The sequence below is a fragment of the Mytilus galloprovincialis genome, chromosome 9, assembly GCF_965363235.1.
Source record: "Mytilus galloprovincialis chromosome 9, xbMytGall1.hap1.1, whole genome shotgun sequence".
NCBI lineage: Eukaryota > Metazoa > Mollusca > Bivalvia > Mytilida > Mytilidae > Mytilus > Mytilus galloprovincialis.
Genome location: NC_134846.1, coordinates 10610456 through 10628819, shown reverse-complemented (window position 1 = coordinate 10628819; position 18364 = coordinate 10610456). Strand labels below are relative to the sequence as shown.

Sequence of the window (18364 nt, the reverse complement as noted above, 5' to 3'; positions counted from 1 at the left end):
GATTTTTTTTTTAAATCACTCAATAAATTTAGTACATGTCCTTGGTTAGAAAGTATTTATTTAATTCATCAACAATGTAAAATATTTGTTATGAAAACGTCTTATTTTTTTACCCATTGATAAAAATTGTAAGATTATTTTTTTAACCAATCAAATATCAGTAAATTGTAATATTTTGATGAAACAGCTGAGAGCAAGAGCTCTCAGAATTTGTGAATGGAATTGTCAGATTTTTGTGTATTGGGAAATTTCATCAGATGTAGAACTCACATAATACACAGAAAACGATTGAGAAAGAGTAAATAAAAACGATTTAGAAGTTGACATGACAAATTAGGTAAGGAATTTTTATTAAATTTATAATTATTTATGTTTCAATCAAAGATACTATCCTCGCCGTCAGCTGATTTTCGTAGCGGTTATCGGTAAAAATAATCTAAACTATCAATCGCGTTTACTCGAGATATAGTTTTTTACATTCCATTCAAAAATCGCATTTAGAAAAACCACTACTGACCTACCTTTTAAGTGATCGCACTGTAATAATCCTGACCTTCACATTTCCTAGAATGTTTTCCATTGTAATTACGCCATCTTTGTTTCTATGAGGATCCTTTATTTACACAAGCAGCTGACAAGCATTCGTCACTTCCGGAGGCGGAGCATAATGATGTGATCAACTTTCCCGCGTTTTTTTCATGTAAACAATAACACATGTAATGTAATCGACAAGACAACTTCAATGTGCCCTTCAATGTGACCCGCAATTCAACAGAATGACGTTTTACACGGAGTATCAATGAAAAAATGTACGGTAAGTAGAATTATAACTTCTGTAGGTTAATGAAAAAAAAAATAATTAAAAGAATGATATCATCACGAGTATTAAAACATACAAACGATGCAATGTTTTAATTACCCAAAGGCTATAATTAATTGGTTCAAGTTCTGTATCTGTAGTGTGGTACGTGTAGAATCCTGTTTAGGCTTTTATACACAGTTTAATATAAAGGTGAAAATTCATTTAATTTATTATTTTCTGTATGTGTGTGTGTGTGTGTGTGTGTGTTTTATACGGTTGATTATTGTGTGCAAAATCTTGAGAGAAAAAAATCATCTTATAAAGATATGAAAAACAAACTTTGTATCATGTAAGCTGTTCAGCAGTATCACAACTTGATGCAAGCTTTAGGGGAGTATTAAAACTTGTTAACAAGTTGGGAACAACCACTCAATGTAATATAATGACTATCCCTTTTTATGCCCTTAACATGACATTTCTTGTGATTATTTTTGTTTATGAAAACCACTTTGGTAGATATGAGCAAATATTTATATAATTTGAAGAAACTTTTCCCTAAGAACTAAATCCATATACATCTACCTGGTATATTTTTTATCAAAAACATGTCATAGAATTTTGCAATATTCATGGACTTGTATATCTTTTTATATACATGTACTATTTAAAAAAATTGGACCCTCTATTAGAAAGATTGTTCCAAATATAATGAATTTTCCCGTTTTTAAGTAAAAAAATCTAGATCAAGTTATTCATTTTTTTTTAAATTTACAACAGCAAATTGGTCGCCTGTCTGAGACAGTCCCTCTGTAAAGGGATATCCCTAATTTAGAGGGTTGCTCTTAACATCTTTCAGGATTTTTATTAAATTTTGGCAGGTCTAGACAATTTGCCACTAGCCCTATGCCAGAGACTAGTGATAATTACTTTATTTTCCATTCATGCAGAAGATGCCAAACTAAATTGGGGGAGAGATGCTAAAAAAGCTCCATCTGCTGATTATAAGAGTACCGTAGAGATCTGTTGGTTGAATAGATTGACATGTAAAATAGAGAGACAAGAGGAATTTGTACATCAATGATGAGGCCATTGGAAAATTGAATGTAGGTTTATGTTTCACCAAAAACTCAAAAACTTTTATAAATAGGTTGATAGGCAGACATGTCTGTCTAACTACATGAAGTTCATCTTACCTTGTATATCTATCATTATAAGGGTGTGAATGGGGCAAAACGGGCACAATTTATTAGAAATAAAGAACAATGACCCCAATAATAAAGAATATTGAATAAAGAATAATGAGGTGCTTAAATTAAAAGAATAGAGAATATTGGGCAAAAAGTATTAAAAAAAAGAAAAAAATCACCTTCATAAGATATTGTTTTAAAAAATTCTTCACTGTAGCCTGTGTTAATGTGCATACTTTATTTGCTTTGTATATTATTAAATATATATATATAATAAATTAAAAAAAAAAATTATTAATACAATGGACAACACTGAATGATAATTTTATTATTTTTAATGGAATTAGAATACTTAGAAAGCCAAAACAATTCTTGTTCACAACTAAATGCCCACATAGATTTCCTCATTCACAAGGTCATTGTTCAATTTATATAAATTTTGTTGTATTATTGAAGATTCTATGTCAAGGGTGGATCCATTACCCTTATCGGCCCAAGACCACAATTAATGACCCTGGTTTTTGTTGTTCACGAATATAGTTCCCTTTAATTATAGTGTATTTTTTCTTTATTTTTTTCTTTCCCTTTCTCATACATTTCTTAGCTTTTCTGGGATGGAAATGAAAGAAGAGAGCGGAAATAAACTTTTGGATGTTTTATTTTAACTGATTTTGATCAGGAAAGAGTGATTAGGCCAGGTGCAAAAAGGTAATATTTACACGTTTCGGAACATCTCTTGACTTGCCTATAGGGGTATGGATGTGAATTGGCAAAATTTGAATGATTCTGAAAATTGCATATACTTTTGGACTTGTACAGTAACTGTACATTACACAAACAAAAAATTAGACAAAAAGAATAGGCAAAATTTTTTTAATGCGACAAAACTTTATAAAGAAATGATAGAGGAATTAATTGTGGTCTCGGGGCCTATTATACATGTAGATCACTATGCAGTATGGGTTTGCTAATTGTTGAAGGCTCTTATGTGACCCAATAGTTTCTTTATATCTATGTCATTTGGTCCGGTGGATAATTGTTTCATTGAACTCATGTTTTCTCTGCTTCTATGTACAAAATATTGAGAATGGAAATGGTGAATATGACTATATGTCAAAGAGACAAAAACCCGACCAAAGAGCAGAAAACAGATGACAGCTACCAATGAGTCTCAACGTATGGAGAAAATCCTGCATCTGCAGGTGGTCCTCAGCTGGCCCTTAAATAAAATTGTGTACTAGTTCAATGAAAATGGAGGTCACACAAAATTCCAAATCATATAAATGAACTTAAATTCAAAAACATACAAGACTAACAAAGGCCAGAGACTTGGGACAGGCATTAAAATGAGGCGGAGTTAAATATGTTTTGTGAGATCTCAACTTTCCCTCTATATCTGTAGCCAATGAAGAACAAAGGAATACATAGTTCCCAGGTTAGGGGAGGGTTGGGATCGCGCTAACATGTTTAACCCGCCACCTTTTTTTATGTATATGCCTGTCCCAAGTCAGGAGCCTGTAATTCAGTGGTTGTCGTTTGTTTAAATGTTACATATTTGTTTTTCGTTCATTTTTTAGCTCACCTGGCCCGAAGGGCCAAGTGAGCTTTTCCCATCACTTTGCGTCCGGTGTCCGTCGTCCTGCGTCCGTCGTCGTCCTGCGTCCGTCGTCGTCCTGCGTCCGTCGTCGTTAACTTTTACAAAAATCTTCTCCTCTGAAACTACTAAGCCAAATTTAATCAAACTTGGCCACAATCATCATTGGGGTATCTAGTTTGAAAAATGTGTCCGGTGACCCCGCCAACCAACCAAGATGGCCGCCATGGCTAAAAATAGAACATAGGGGTAAAATGCAGTTTTTGGCTTATAACTCAAAAACCAAAGCATTTAGAGCAAATCTGACATGGGTTAAAATTGTTTATCAGGTCAAGATCTATCTTCCCAGAAATTTTCAGATGAATCGGACAACCCGTTGATGGGTTGCTGCCCCTGAATTGGTAATTTTATGGAAATTTTGCTGTTTTTGGTTATTATCTTGAATATTATTATAGATAGAGATAAACTGTAAACAGCAATAATGTTCAGCAAAGTAAGATTTACAAATAAGTCAACATGACCGAAATGGTCAGTTGACCCCTTAAGGAGTTATTGCCCTTTATAGTCAATTTTTAACCATTTTTCGTAAATCTTAGTAATCTTTTACAAAATTCTTCTCCTCTGAAACTACTGGGCTAAATTAATCCAAACTTGGACACAATCATCTTTGGGGTATGTAGTTTAAAAAATGTGTCCGGTGACCCGGCCATTCAACCAAGATGGCTGCCACGGCTAAATATAGGACATAGGGGTAAAATGCAGTTTTTGGCTTATAACTCAAAAATCAAAGCATTTAGAGCAAATCTGACACGGGGGGTAAAATTGTTTATCAGGTCAAGATCTATCTGCCCAGAAATTTTCAGATGAATCGGACAACCCGTTGATGGGTTGCTGCCCCTGAATTGGTAATTTTATGGAAATTTTGCTGTTTTTGGTTATTATCTTGAATATTATTATAGATAGAGATAAACTGTAAACAGCAATAATGTTCAGCAAAGTAAGATTTACAAATAAGTCAACATGACCGAAATGGTCAGTTGACCCCTTAAGGAGTTATTGCCCTTTATAGTCAATTTTTAACCATTTTTCGTAAATCTTAGTAATATTTTACAAAAATCTTCTCCTCTGAAACTACTGGGCCAAATTAATCCAAACTTGGCCACAATCATCTTTTGGGTTAGTATTTTGAAAAATGTGTCTGGTGACCCGGCCATCAAACCAAGATGGCCGCCATGGCTAAAAATAGAACATGGGGTAAAATGCAGTTTTTGGCTTATAACTCAAAACCCAAAGCATTTAGAACAAATCTGACGGGGTAAAATTGTTTATCAGTTCAAGATCTATCTGCCCTGAAATTTTCAGATGAATCGGACAACCCGTTGTTGGGTTGCTGGCCCTGAATTAGTAATTTTAAGGAAATTTTTCTTTTTTTGGTTATTATCATGAATATTATTATAGACAGAGATAAACTGTAAACAGCAATAATGTTCACCAAAGTAAGATTTACAAATAAGTCAACATGACTGAAATGGTCAGTTGACCCCTTTAGGAGTTATTGCCCTTTATAGTCAATTTTTAACCATTTTTCGTAAATCTTAGTAATCTTTTACAAAAATCTTCTCCTCTGAAACTACTGGGCCAAATTAATCCAAACTTGGCCACAATCATCTTTTGGGTTAGTAGTTTGAAAAATGTGTCCGGTGACCCGGCCATCCAACCAAGATGGCCGCTATGGCTAAAAATAGAACATGGGGTAAAATGCAGTTTTTGGCTTATAACTCAAAACCCAAAGCATTTAGAGCAAATCTGACATGGGGTAAAATTGTTTATCAGGTCAACATTTATCTGCTCTGAAATTTTTAGATGAATCAGACAACCCGTTGTTGGGTTGCTGACCCTGAATTGTTAGTTTTAAGGAAATTTTGCTGTTTTTGGTCATTATCTTGAATATTATTATTGATAGAGATAAACTGTAAACAACAATAATGTTCAGCAAAGTAAGATTTACAAATTAGTCAACATGACCGAAATGGTCAATTGACCCCCTTAGGAGTTATTGTTCTTTATAGTCAATTTTTAACAATTTTCATAAAATTTGTAAATTTTTACTAACATTTTCCACTGAAACTAATGGGCCAAGTTCATTATAGATAGAGATAATTTTAAGCAGCAAGAATGTTTAGTAAAGTAAGATGTACAAACACATCACCATCACCAAAACACAATTTTGTCATGAATCCATCTGCTTCCTTTAATATTCACATAGACCAAGGTGAGCGACACAGGCTCTTTAGAGCCTCTAGTTTTTAGATAAAAAAGGCCGTACTTTAATTGAATTGTTTTACATTGTCTTATCGGGGCCTTTTATAGCTGACTATGCGGTATGAGCTTTGCTCATTGTTGAAGGCCGTACACTACTGTGACCTACAGTTGTTAATGTCTGTGTCATTTTTGTCTCTTGTGGACAGTTGTCTCATTGGCAATCATATCACATCTTCTTTTTTATATAGCAATACACACAGTAAAATAAATGCAAACTTACTTACCATGCTTACTTGCAATATATATAATATACTTTCTTTATTTTATGCACTGATTTCTTACCATGCTTACTCTTAAAAAACAACTTGTGGTCATGATAGCAACACTACCCAGGCATTTATTTAGGTATCACAAAAATATTAATCACATTCTGGTATAAAATGACAAAATCGCAACAATAAATGCACTTCCCTGAATTTGCAGTTGGTGTGAGACAAGACTCTGTGTTGAAGGCTGTTCATTGACCTATAATGGTTTACTTTTATAAATTGTTATTTGGATGGAGAGTTGTCTCATCAGCTCTCACACCACATCTTCCTATACATTGTAACTATGACAGTATACTGTTTTCAAATATTTATTTGGATTTTGGGCTCCATTTTAATTTGGTCCATATTGAGGACCAAAATTATTAAATTTAGATAAACTTACTTTGATTTCTTATTTAATTGAAATCTTGAGGTTATTTGATATTCTAAATCTATGTATTTTGGACCATAAACATGATAAATCAAGGCTGTTATTTTTCTCGTGTGAATTGTTTTACAATTGTGATTCCATTGACTGAGCTGTATGGGTTTAACTCATTGTTGAAGGCTGTATGGTTACCTACAGTTGTTGATTCTGAGTCATTTGTCTTTTTGATGAATTGTTTCATTTGCTATCTTTGTACATCTTATATTTTTGCATTAAAGTCCAAATTTTGGAGCTTCTTCATTAATACCACGTCACATGCCTGAAACTCATGCTGTCTCAATATTTAATCACAATCTAAATTCAGAGCTGTATCAAGCTTGAATATGGGGGTTGTATCAAGCCGCCCCCTGTATTTTATTTGTCTTTCAATGTTGATGACAAATGTATCCATATTAAATGAAAATTATAAATAATGCACAGATCATAATTGAAGGAAGAACATTTTTGTTGCTGTTCTTTATCTTAATTTCAAATTTTTCACCTTCTACAGATTTATATGTTCTTATTCAACTATATACATCTTGATATGTTTCAATGGCTGTTTTTCAAAGCAGGTTTGATGAAATGATAATTGAGATGGAGTATTTTAACAACAATTATGATTTAATATCTAAATATACATGCATGATTATAATAACAACAATTATGATTTAATATCTAAATATACATGCATGATTATAATAACAACAATTTATGATTCAAAACTTAACCAACATGATAAAAATAACCATTAACATTCAATTTATTACTTTTCATATCATTAAATTTAAATATATCAATAATCTTAATAAGAAATAAATATCTTCAGCTGAAGTCAATTATGTACAACCAGTATAAATATATCACAGATATTTGACTTGTACTTCATGTTCATATCACAGATAGCAGTTATGTCGTTTATATCACAAATAGCAGTAGTAATCTTTCAATGCTTACATCACAAATAGCAGTAGTAATCTTTCAATGCTTACATCACAAATAGCAGTAGTAATCTTTCAATGCTTACATCACAAATAGCAGTAGTAATCTTTCAATGCTTATATCACAAATAGCAGTAGTAATCTTTCAATGCTTATATCACAGATATTTGAAGTATATATATATATATATATGTATCACAGATGGTGGAAATATTTCACAGTTTATCAGGTGTTGATTAATTATATATTTTAATGATTTATTATTGATGTATGCAGGATGGGAAAGCAAATCACTCAAATTATTGTCCAGAAATTGTCATCAATGAATCAGTAACTGAAGATTAAACAAAGGTATGTTGAGAAAGTCCTCCAGAGCTGTAAAGAAACTGAGACGGTATCCATGTAAGCTGTTTCAGATCTGAAACTGCCATTAAAGCAGATACATGTACATGTACTTAAAAACAAATCATGAGAAATATTTGGCATGAGTAGTGACCACATCTGTGTTATTGAAAATAATGTTCCACACCAAAAAGAATTGAATCTTAATTAAACAATATTTTGGGTTAATAAATACTCCAGAAACTCAGCCAAATGCGACATAAAGAATATCCTCAAACCAAAAATATGATGTCAGAAGAAGGAAATTGATATAAAATTAAAGATCCAAATTTTACATTTTATCTTTTTGCTTATCTTAGAATGAAATATGTATTTCATAATACCAGTCAGATGGGAATTATATTCATGTTAAAAAAATATATAATTTACTTATTTTTTGGAGGTAAAATTATTTCCGTTAATAGACAGTCAGATTATAATTTCATTTGTATAAAGATACAATTTCCATTCTCAATTATTTTCTTTCCATAAATGTAATGCTTTATTTGCGTAAACTATCAACAATGAAATAATCAAAAGCTGCTCATTTACAAGTCTCCAGGAGGCAGTTTTATAGGCCGTGCACAGCTATGCTATACAGAGGCGGATTTAGGAGGGGGGGCCCCTTTTTGGGAAAAAATTTGGTTGCTTATATAGGGAATCATTGAAGCGTGACTGGAGCGGGCCCCCTCTTAGGTCAGTCAGTGGGCCCCCACTTATGAAAATTTCTGGATCTGCCACTGCTATATATGTGTTAGTTTCTGAAATAATAGGTTGAACTGTCCTAAAAATATTGGCAATCAAAATAACAATTTTATGTTTTGAACACCCAAAATTTAGGATAAGGGTTTGTATTAAAAAATCTTTAGTATCAAAATTTTCAAAAGAATAAGTGAAGAAATTTAAAAATATTTAAATCTGACATATTACATCTTCAAGTAAATAAGCATAATTTGAATAGTATTGCCCCTTACATGCCTTACTGACTTTAAAATGTTTTATTGCTTATAAGATTAAAAATATTCTTTAATTAACTGACTTTAGGGTATGTACATGTAACTATTTTAATGGCATTAAAGAAAGACATCACTGTTCCATATCTTCAATTGGCGAAATCAGTGGTTCACTGAGGTTCCGGTGGTTAAGAATGGAAAAGCATCGAAGACAGACATTCCTCGCAAGAGCAGGTTTTGTGCAACACCTGTTGTGTACCCACTGATCACAAGTATCACACTGAAACCAGGATATATACTTGTCCTTTTGAATGGATTTGGGTGGTTCAGTGCTACCACAGGTATTGCACAAAATCTCATCAGCATCATTGATGGTATCAGGGACACTGTCCTCAAAGTCAACGTCATTTTCATTAGTCCCCTCCCCCTCCCCCTCAGAAAACATGTAAGGAATAGTCTTTTGACTGTCATCACTGTCATCGTCTGTCATGTCAATCACCACTGGATTGACGTCTTCATCCCTGATACCATCAAGTTTCCTGAGCTTTTCCTCAAACTCCCTTACCACGCGAGTCTCAAATTTAGCCCAGCGCTCCGCATCGACATGGGACTTGGCCTCCAAAAAAAGCTGAGTAATACCTTTTTTATTGCAACTAGAATTGTTTCTAGCTACATAGCCTTTTAAGTAAGACCAAACCAGTTCGATGGGATTGAGCTCACAATGATAAGGAGGTGTGCGTAAAATCTCATGGCCATTAGCTGATGCAAGGTCATCTATTATATACCTAGGTTGAGGCTTTTTTTGCTTCACCAAATCAAGCAGCTCGGTCTTTTTCATTTTCTTATCATACTGAACATTGCTCTTCTCCAGCCATGCCGAGATCTCTGACTTGTTGCTGTTTGTGTTTGGTACCTTTGAGTCAGGATCTAAGTGACTGTGATACGGAGCATTGTCCATTACAATTACAGACCGAGGAGGCAGTTTAGGGAGAAGTGTATCTCTGAACCACTCTGTAAAGTGCTCCTTATTCATCTCGTCATGATAATCAGAGCTGTTGGTTTTCGACTCAAATATAAGACCACATCCGGGGATTAGGCCTTGTTGAGAGGAGCCAACATCTAAGATTATCAATCTAGTACCTTTGCCAGAAGGTACTTTCCGATGGGTACCTTTACAGTGTGGCTCAAAGACAGACATGGACGTGCTGGGAACATCCAGCCAGTCACCCTTTACCACATGATTGGTGTTCAACCAAGTCTCATCCAGATATACAATATGACGCCCTTGCTGCCTAAACTTATGTATCTTACGAAGATATGTCATTCTCATGAGAACGATGTCCTCCCTCTCCGACACAAATCTTCTGCTTGTCGCATTCTTGTAGAACCTGAAAAACAAAATCATACATGTACATATTTCTATATGATGTATTTTAATAATCATGATAATAGATAATACGTTTGTTTGTATATTTTTTAATATTAGATAAGAATGTATTGTTTTTATTTTCAGGCTGTTAGCTATATATACATGTAGTGTCAATCATTAAGTTACTGCCTGCTAAGCAATACCTGGAGTATGTGTAAAGTTGAATCTAGATGACTCTGATGTATTCTGGTAGCTTGATCATTAATAGCAGAAAAGAAATTCATTAGTCTTGTAAGTATGATTCGCAATGGGGAACTTAAATCTAAATCTTTAAACTTGTATGCAACATTGTTTAAATATTTTCAGATGTATTCTTTGTTTTCCTGGACCTCTATGAGTACAAGTAACATTTTCATTATATGCATTGAAATTAAAAATTATACATGTTCACCTGTCCCATGATTTTGACAAAAAAGATGAAATACCCAATATATATACACTTTCAGCATGTTTTATATCTGTTCCATTACAAATTATAAAAAAAAAAAAGAAAATAAAGGATATAGTTCAGAGTTTTGTATAACGTCTATTAACACTGAACTAGTATACATTTTGTTAAGTGGCTAGCTGTAGCACGCCTCCGGGTGCGGGATTTTCTCACTGTATTGAAGATACATTGGTGGCTTTTGGCTGTTTTCTACTCTTTGGTCGGGTTTTCTTTTTGACACATTCCCTATTTCATGTATTTACATTCTCACTTTAATGAAATTTTTGGCTTAGAGATTGGATGACCAGTAAGTCAAAATATTTTGAAATAATTACCGAAACCCCAGTAAATGCACTGTTCTCGACACTGTAGATATGGAAATGTCAATGTCTTTCTTTTTCAGAGCTTCCTGCAGCTTTGGCATGGTCACCGACTGGGATTTCTTGTGCAGATCATAGATGGTCCTCCTCACCACACCTTTGTCGAAATCATCCACCTTCTGAGTCTTGGTGACAGTTTTCTGGACATAATCCTTGTGAATTGACTTGACCACATCCTGCACAGGATCATTTCCATTGATGTACCCTCTCAGGGTGGACTGTTTAATGCCTGTAATTTTCATTGAGAATTATTTAAACAAATGTTTACCATTTTGTTTTTATCAATGCAATACATGCAATGTTATTATATATAATTGTAAATTATGTTGAACAAAACATCAATATTGAAGACTTTCACCATATTTTTCATCACCTTTTGTTTTTGCTGAATTTTGATGGTAGAACATAAAAAATGTAATATCTTGTCTAGACTTAAGGCCAAAAAAAATTAATAGGTGTGTTTTGTATTTCTTCTTTGAAAAGAAAAGGGTAATTAAGTAAAGGGATTTATTTTTATTCTAACATTTTTTTAGATTGAGTCTATGTTTCATTTTGACTTTAGCCGTGCTTATATGGTAATAGGAAACACATCTTTTTTTGTTTAGACTTAAAGAATGGATTTTTAGAAGGACTTTATTGTTAGAATTATACTTTATGTAATTAATACTGAAATCCTTCTATTTCTTCTTTTGAATGGAATAGAATACAAATGTATATGCTAGTATACACAATTTGATTTTTTTAATTGACATTGAAAATGTTCAAGTGTGCTATAATGAAATGTCCAATTGTTTTTTTTTTTCAAATCAAATAAAAAAAATGATTAATTTTACCTGTTGCTTTCACTAGTCTTCTCATTGGGTTTTGAAGCATCCATGGGCGCTTCAAACCCTTTTCCATCAGAAAAAACTGGTAAAGTTTTCTCAACAAGTCCTTTGTCTGAAAAGTACATAAAAAATTAGGAAAATTATAATAATGTTCATAGAATGTTACACTTCAATTTTTTGATAAAACAAGTGTGGTAAATTTTATAATGTTTCAACGAATGTTAAATTTTATTTTTTTAATAAAACAAGTACTTGCCAAGCATGCCAAGTGAAAGTGATAGCTTTAACAGTGATCAAGGGGACATAATCCAAACTCAAATTAGATTCAAATTTATGTAAAAACCCAAATGTTTTAAAATTTAAAGAATTGATGAATACATCAGATTTATTTACACTTACTGGAATAGCAAAATTTTGCAAAAGTGTTATTAAAACCTTTTAATACATGTGCTTAATCATGTTCCTATAATTTGTACTTCTTGTCAAATATTTGTATTAATTATATATATACTATTAATTTATTCCACCTTTGTTAACCATGTTGTTCTAATGTAAATATGTTCACACTTTTATTGTTTGTTAAAAAATGTTGTACTAACATACCCCATGTGGGGGCTTTAGTGAAATAAAATGTCTTATGTCTTATGTGTGAAGATAGAAAAATTCCATTGAGCATAAATATGGAATAGGATTGATAATAGTTAAATATATATAGTTTATATTGATGTTAAGAATAGTACATACTAAAAAGAAAAATTTTATTGAGCATAAATATGGAATAAGACTGATACTAGTTGAATATATATAGTTTATATTGACGTTAAGAATAGTGCATACTAAAAATTCAGGCATTTATTTATATCATAGATATCATGCTAGGGCTTAATTAATATATTGTTTGTTTCCCCAATCCCTACCCTGCAAAGCCAGGTGTGGGTCAGAAGGTAGGGAAATAATTTTATTTTTTCCAAAAAGCTTGAACAGCATTTGACGATCCTGCTAGCCTGACAATCGGAAATGAATAAAATAATATTTGACTTAAATTTGACAATAAAATTTTAAGAGTAGCACTGTTTTTGCAGGGTCGGTCGGGATTGGGGAAACAAACAATATTTTATTTTAGGCCCTATGTATTTAAATGGACTGGACATTTATCTGTTGTAAGACTAAAAGACTGTATTTTGAGGTTATCTCCTATATTATAGTTTATAGTTATATTTTTTTCCTTCTACGTATTTGTTATTATGTTAACAAGTGTGGCAATAATCAAAATTTGCATACTTTTTGTTCAAAATATGAAGATGTGCATTTAAATTGATAGTTAATTGTAAAATAAAAAATGTTCTAGAAACCAGTTAGATGGGGGTCTAAATTGAAATCAAAAGAATTTATAATTTTATTGCTTAAATGAAGTTTTAATTATGAACTTCTGAAATATATACCCTTAATAATAATTTAGGTCATTTGGGTTTTTTTTTTATAACCATGAAGTTTTAGCATTTGATAATGTTATAGCTTTGCCTTTGTCAGCATTGTCTGCACCATAAAATTTAAAAATCAGGTTGGGATTAAATTTGAGGGTTATCGTCCTAACTTTTAAGGAATAGAAGGTCCCAAACAGCAAGGTTCCAGAACTGAACAGAAAGGTTGGGAGTGATTTTTTTTTTAGTCAAGGAGGGGTGGGGAGATATGGTTTCTTTCCATTTTTAACATTAATAAAGGGACCAGCGAATAATATTTTTTTATACTTTGTATAAATTGCTTATTTCTTGACCGATTTCAATGGGTTTTTATTCTTGATTTCTTAGAAATGCTGAATCTAACTGTGTATTATGTTTTTGGAATTTGGTCCACATTTAGGTAAAAAGGGTCCAAAATTAAACTTTGTTTGATTTCATCAAAAATTGAATTTATGAGGTTCTTTGATATGCCGAATCTAAACATGTATTTAAATTTTTTAAATTTTGGGTCCTGTTTTCAAATTGGTCTACATTAAGATCTAAAGGGTCCATGATTAAACTTATTTCGATTGTAACAAAAAAATAAATTTTTGGTGTTCATTGATATGCTGAATCAACAAGATGGTCGCCATGGCTAAAAATAGAACATAGGGGTAAAATGTAGATTTTGTCTTATAACTCTGAAACCAAAGCATTTAGAGAAAATCTTACATAGGTGTTAAATTGTTTATTAGGTCAAGATCTATCTGCCCTGAAATTTTCAGACAAATCGGAAAACCCGTTGTTGGGTTGCTGCCCCCAAATTAGTAATTTTAAGGAAATTTTGCAGTTTTTGGTTATTATCTTGAATATTATTATATTGATAGAGATAAACTGTTAACAGCAATATGTTCAGCAAAGTAAGATCTACAATTAAGTCAACATGACCAAAATTGTCAAGTGACCAATTAACGAGTTATTGCCCTTTATAATCAATTTTCGAAAATTTTTGTAAATTTTTAAAAAATCTTCTTCTCTGAAACTACTTGGCAAAATTTAACCAAACTTGGCCACAATCATCATTGGGGTATCTTGTTTAAAAGTGTGTGGCGTGACCCTGCCAACCAACCAAGATGACCGCCATGGCTAATTATAGAAGGTAGGGGTAAAATGTAGATTTTGACTTATAACTCGGAAATTATTATTATGAATATTATTATAGATAGTATAGAGATCAACTGTAAACAGCAATAATGTTCAGCAAAGTAAGATCTACAAATAAGTTAATGTTTTCCTGCTTTGTAATGGGTCTCATGTGTTAAGCAGTTTTCCACTTATATTTTATACTCTAGTTTGTTAATGTTATAATGTTCAGCTGTTACACGACTGTCTTAGGTCAATAAGCCACATTTTCTAAGTACCTGTCCCAGTTAAGAGCCTACACTTTTATATTTGTCTTTCATAAATTTTTATGCCCCACCTACGATAAAAGAGGGGCATTATGTTTTCTGGTCTGTGGCTCCGTTCGTATGTCTGCGTCCGTTCAGGGTAAAGTTTTTGGTCAAGGTAGTTTTTGATGAAGCTGAAGTCAAATCAACTTGAAACGTAGTACACTTGTTGCTTATGATATGATCTTTCTAATTTAAAAGCCAAATTAGACTTTTTACCCCAATTTCACGGTTCACTAAACATAGAAAATGAAAGTGGGAGTTTCAGGTTAAAGTTTTTGGTCAAGGTAGTTTTTAATGAAATTGAAGTCCAATCAACTTGAAACTTAGTACCTATGTTCCCTATAGTATAATCTTTCTAATTTTAATGCGAAATTAGATTATTCGGCCACAATTAAAAAAAAATTAACCCTACCCAAAGGTTGAGATAGTGGGTAGGTAGGTAGGCATTTCCCTTTTTTTTCAAAAAGAGAAATTGAAGTATCGGGTGTTTATTAGTCTTCATGCCTATCTGATTGAAAAAAAACTTCCTCAAATCAGGACAATAAAAGAATTTGATTACAGATTAGGCAGCTTTTTTCTGGATAGGTAGTGTTAGGGCAAACAAACCTATTCTTTTTTATGGCCCTACCCAATTTCACAGTCTATGGAACATGGAAAAGGATAGTTCGAGTGGGGCTTCCGTCTACTTTGGACAATTTCTTGTTTTTACTTTTCATGTTGGGGTATTTTATAGCTAACTACAAATGAATACGGTATGAGTTTTGTCTTGCTTGATGGAGTAAAAAAGCAAGACAGGTTTGCTGTTTCTGGCATCGACGTCAATGGTGTCAACAATGTATTACCGGTAGTTTGTGATTAGGTCTAGTTTATGGTGAACCACTAATGGTAAGTCAAAGATATTTGGTTTACATTTGTATGAGCATTGGCACACCTAATTACCGTGTAGATTATTTGACCATGTCCCCTCAGTTATGCTTTATTGACTTTGAAATTTTGGTTAGTTTACATGTAATAGTTTGTGTTTATGTCTGTTTAAAGGGAACAACTTATGATAAGGCAATGGTATTTTGTATACAGTTGTATTAGCATTGGCATGTCTCATTTCAATGGACTTAGTTTATCCATGTACTTTCAGGCGTGACGTATCTCTGTGATAACAGTTTATTGTATTGTTGAAGGCTGTAACGGTATGGTTACTTATACATTTGTAAATGCTTACATCCATTTCATTTGAAATTTAATGGATATTTATCTCATTCAGAAATCATGTACCACATCTCCTTATTTCTTAATAGGAAAAAATTTATACATGTATTTAAAAGTTAAACAAAAGAACAGAGTTCCTATATCCCGTGTTGCACAGAGATTATATTTCCAAGGAGAATAACTCCTTTAAAACACTTGTCTGAGATATTGCTGATATTAACCTATTATATTTTTGTAAGTTTCATAAAATCTGGTAAGAATTGAATCGGAGACCGGCCGATTGCTGGAAAACAAGGATAGACCGACAGAAGCTTTGTATTTCCATTCTCCAGGCAATGCATTATGTTGGGCCAGTGGGGTTAATTTCAAGTTATAGAGTAAGGCAAAAGTAGTCTTAACTTCTTAAGGTTGGTTGCAGCAAGTTAGTTTAGAAGCAGATTAAGGTGTGAAATATTCATGTATGGGTAACACATACACTTATGTTGCCTTTCTTATCCCCCACCCACCCATCCATTTTACATATATATATTATGCTTCTGAATCTTTATTTATAAATGGGATTGATTGAGTTGAATAGAGTTTTGCCATTCTTTACTTATGCCTTGAAAGTCCAGGTATTGTGAAAATAGTCATAATATATGTGACACAATAACACTTCTTTCCAAATTCCAGTTGGCAGTTCATTTGTTTTTGTCATTTTCATAATTATTGTGCTTCTTTTGTTGGTTTTTTTGCCAATTTTGGTTCATCAGTTATATACCTGATTGGTTTTTACCAAATTCTTTAACTTTGGTGGCATATTTCTGGTTTTGTATATTCTTAATTAACAATAAAACAACAAAGTTAAAAATTGTACTGTCTGTATTATTATCGTCTGCAATTATAGATTACTTTGGGTCTTACCTTGCAATTGTAGAAAAAATCCGAGACGTCCGAAATTTATGTAAATTTCCTGAACTTGAACTCCACGGAAACACTTCCGGTAAAAACAATGGCTGATTCCACCATTCAAAATCGTCTATGAAAATGTGAAGGTCAGGATTATGACAGTGCGATCACTTAAAAGGTAGGTCAGTAGTGGTTTTTCTAAATGCGATTTTTGAATGGAATGTTAAAAACTATATCTCGAGTAAACGCGATTGATAGTTTAGATTATTTTTACCGATAACCGCTACGAAAATCAGCTGACGGCGACTATACTTAAGACTTTTTGTGATTGACAGATATATACAATGTCAATGTCAAGTATGAATGAAATGTCTGTTAATTACTACAAATCATTAGAACATTGAATGAATAAATAATGCATTTTCATTTTTAGATGCTTTCAAAATTCAGGTATGCAAATATTGATTTTGCATTTATAATTTTATACATGTTAAAAATTGATGCATTTAAAAGATTTTATTGAGCTATTTAATTATTGAGAATTTCAAACAAAAATTTCTGATATTGGACTATTTAAAATGCATGTAAATAGTAGCACATTTACAGGTCTATTAGTTGAACCAAACAATTTTGTTGCTCAGCTCGGTTATAAATTTTTTTCATTATATTTTTTTTGTACATTAAAAATATAATTAGGCCATTTAAGTTTTCTGGTTTGAATTGTTCTACATTTGTCAATTTCGGGGCCTTGTATAGCTGACTATAAGGTATGGGCCTTTGCTCATTGTTGAAGGTTGTTTAGTGACCTATAATTGTTAATATCCGTGTCATTTAGTCTCATGTGAAGAGTTGTCTTATTGACAATAATCATACCACATCTCCTTTTTTATAAGTATTATTGTTATTTCCAGCCTGTGGCATCAGAATTGTGTGTACACACAGTGTCACACACATTTTTATTTTTAAGACATCTCTCAAGAGACAACTAGCCAATTTAGTTTTACATTTTTCAATGACCATTCACTTTATATTTTTTTTTAGACTCGAGAGGTTCTAACCACTACATAAGTTTTTTTTGTTTTGGCCTTAGAGTGACCACTCACATAAAATTGATTAACACTTCAATGTGCTGATTTCTGCTGTTAAAATTAGGAAATATTGATCTTGATAGTGCTTCATATTGTATTCTCATAGACATACCACCTGTCAAAGACAGAATTGTGTCATTGTACACAGTAGATTTGTGTCAATAGTGCCATCACAACTAGCCAATTGCAAAATCAAACCAAAAGTTGTTAAGGACTTCATGTACATTATACCTCAGACCTTATTTGTTTTAGGGATAATTAATGGTTGTTAACATGATCAACTGTTACAGTACAATGTTTATGTACAAAAATGTAAAGATCATTGAAATGAGACTAAAGGTTTCTACAGGGTCAGTATATTAAAGAATAAGTTT

The 18364-nt window shown here is 32.4% G+C and overlaps 1 protein-coding gene and 2 long non-coding RNA genes across 4 annotated transcripts in view; 2 read left to right on the top strand and 1 right to left on the bottom strand.

The window, feature by feature from the left end:
- The first annotated feature begins 182 nt into the window (after positions 1–182).
- LOC143044379 (uncharacterized) overlaps positions 183–18364 on the top strand; it is a 71105-nt gene continuing 52923 nt past the window's right edge. Inside the window, exon 1 of the mRNA XM_076216354.1 lies at positions 183–337. The gene's annotated coding sequence lies outside the window, so the exon portion shown is untranslated. The remainder of the gene's footprint in view (positions 338–18364) is intronic.
- On the top strand, positions 390–15370 carry LOC143044377 (uncharacterized). Of its 2 annotated transcripts, none has more exons than XR_012968667.1 (5): positions 390–809; positions 1750–1905; positions 7798–7872; positions 10369–10515; positions 11115–15370. It is a non-coding gene; the product is annotated as an uncharacterized LOC143044377 (long non-coding RNA). The 2 variants fall into 2 exon arrangements; XR_012968666.1 differs by having other exon boundaries at positions 391–814.
- On the bottom strand, positions 7413–17201 carry LOC143044378 (uncharacterized). Its single transcript, XR_012968668.1, has 4 exons — positions 16918–17201; positions 11925–12030; positions 11047–11320; positions 7413–10243 (listed from the first exon to the last, which is right to left on the bottom strand). It is a non-coding gene; the product is annotated as an uncharacterized LOC143044378 (long non-coding RNA).